The sequence below is a fragment of the Lipotes vexillifer genome, unplaced genomic scaffold (assembly GCF_000442215.2).
Source record: "Lipotes vexillifer unplaced genomic scaffold, Lipotes_vexillifer_v1.1 scaffold1616, whole genome shotgun sequence".
NCBI lineage: Eukaryota > Metazoa > Chordata > Mammalia > Artiodactyla > Lipotidae > Lipotes > Lipotes vexillifer.
The window spans coordinates 279507-282184 of NW_006790438.1; positions in this window are offsets into that span (position 1 = coordinate 279507).

The window sequence follows — 2678 nt, forward strand, 5'->3', positions numbered from 1 at the left end:
ATAAACAAAATATGGTATATGAATGGAATGGAATGGATTATTAGTCAGCCATAAAATGAAATGAAGTTCTGTTACATGTTCTAACATGGGGAACCTTGACAACAGGCTAAGTGAATAAATAAGACATAAAAAGACAAATATTGTGTGATTTCACTTATATGAGATACCTAGAGTAGTCAAATTCTTAGAGAAAGAAAATAGAATGGTAGTTAGTTACCAAGGCCTACAGAAGAGGGGAAAATGGGGAGTTATCATTTAAAGGGTACAGAGTTTCAGTTTGACATGAAAAGTTCTGTAGATGGATGGTTACACAACAGGGTGAATGTATTTAATGCCACTGAATTGTACACTCAAAAAGGGTAAAAATCATTAATTTTATGTCATATATATTTTACCAGGATCTCTTTTTTTAAAAAGACCATAGTGGGTCTAAGCTATGCTTCATTCAGCCAAGTGTTCATATCTGATAACAGCACCAAGGAAACTATTACAAAAAAAGACAGAGCTGTCCATCTAATATCAATTTAAAGATCAGTAAAGAAAGCATAAATAAATTATTAAGGAAGATAATTTAAATGATACTGAACTGAAGTTGGGTCCACTTGACAATTTACTGACACTGGGTTGTGGTGAAGGAAAATACAGCATTTATCGTAGGCACCAAGCAAGAAGAATGGGCAGCTCATGCTCAAAAGAACCAAACTCCCCGATGGCTTTCAGGGAAAGGTTTTTAAAGGCAACATTCAGGGTGAGGGTTGCAGTGGGTATGACTTTCTTCTGATTGGTTGGTGGTTGTTAACAGGGTGGTGTTTCAGAAATCGTAATCACCAACCTTGTTCCAACCAGTATGGGGTCTCTATGCTTGTGGTCAGCATGGAGTCACCATCCTCAGCCTGGGTGGGAGTCTTTGTCCCTGCAGAACAACTCAAAGATATGTGTCAGATTGTTGTATATATCCCTTGAGGAGGAACTAGACCTCTGTTTTACTGCTGAACTACTGTTTCTTGACTGCTTTTCCTGTGTTTCTGCATTCCCTCACTTCCCTAATTAATAACTGCTTGTGCCTACTCTTTGGAACTTAAGGAAGGCCTAGGAGACCAAAGCCTTTTTCTACAAACAAGAAATGGGAGACACAGAGGGGCTTTTCTACCTAGGAAGGCTCTGCAGGCTCCTTCTTGGTTTCAGCTTCAGGTCTTCTCAGCTTGTCTCTCCCATTGTGGAACCACCACCTTATGATCTGGGACAAGGAGAATTAGGGCCCCAGTATTCTCAGAGCCTCTGTGTCCAAAGCAGAGCTTCTATCCCATGAATTGGGGCTGAGCGGAAAGAAAAGGAGTCCCCCATCACTTGCATAGAACTTAGCTTCAGAAACAGGTAGCTGGGGTCAGGATGAGAAATGCTGATATCCTGCCCTGCCTGGGAAGACAGCCCTCTACCTGGGATATGTGGGGAAAGGAACCCTGTGCTCTTGGCTGCACCAGTCTGCAGTAGAGTTTCCACTATGGTGAGCTGGGAGGGGAGAGGGGATAAGTGGGTCCTGGATCAAACACCTCAGGGTTCACTGAGCTTTAGGAGATTTCATTAAATAAATATTTCTTCATTTGCTGTATGCATCCAGGACCATGTTCAGAGACTTTAAATGGCTGTCCTTTTATAATTATTACTGATTTTTTTTGGTAGTGAGTCTGAAGAGCTCCTCACATTGTCATGCTGGAAGTGAAACTCTAGCCTTTTAAAAATGGTTCTAAGGAATCCCGTAGTCCTTTAGATCCAAGTTCTCAAGACAACATAAAGCCCAGTCCGAAGAACTAGAAGAGATACTAGAATATATCTGTCTTGGACTTCCCTGGTGCACAGTGGTTAAGAATTCGCCTGCCAATGCAGGGGACAAAGGTTCAATTTCTGGTCCGGGAAGATCCCACATGCCTTGGAGCAACTAAGCCCGTGTGCCATAACTACTGAGCTTGCGCAATAGAGCCCATGAGCCATAACTACTGAGCCTGCATGCCACAACTACTGAAGTCCACGTACCTAAAGCCCGTGCTCTGCAACAAGAGAAGCCACCACAATGAGAAGCCTGTGCACCACAACGAAGAGTAGCCCCCGCTCACCGCAACTAGAGAAAGCCCGCGGGCAGCAACGAAGGCCCAACACAGCCAAAAATAAATAAGCAAATAAATTGAAAACAAAAACAAAACAAAAAGAATATATCTGTCTCCTCAACTGTCTAGTACTCAACAAGTACTAGAGCCTAAATAAAGGTATGTGAGGAAGAAAACTGTGAAATATAATTTATATAATTATGTCATTCTACCCACACTTCAGTCCAAACTTGAGAAATTGCCAGGAGGACAATTTATACATCTAATTTAAGAAAAAAAGGAAAAAGCAGTTCTGAATTTCTAAAAGCTATTTAGGATAAATTGAAGATTTTTGCTTCCTATAATTCCCTACTTTGCCTCTAAAATAGACCTGAGCCAACTAACCCACTTCTTCTCAAGAGTAAGCATTGACAGGACTATGTTCCTGTCACGTATTTCTCCATTGTTTTCTCTTCCATTGAAAACAAAAGAAAATGTGGCTGGTGATGGGATAATTATCAGCAAGATCTTTAAGTTAAAATTCAAGATACTTCTCTGTGTGTATACCACTCAACTAGAATTTAAAATCCAAGGTGA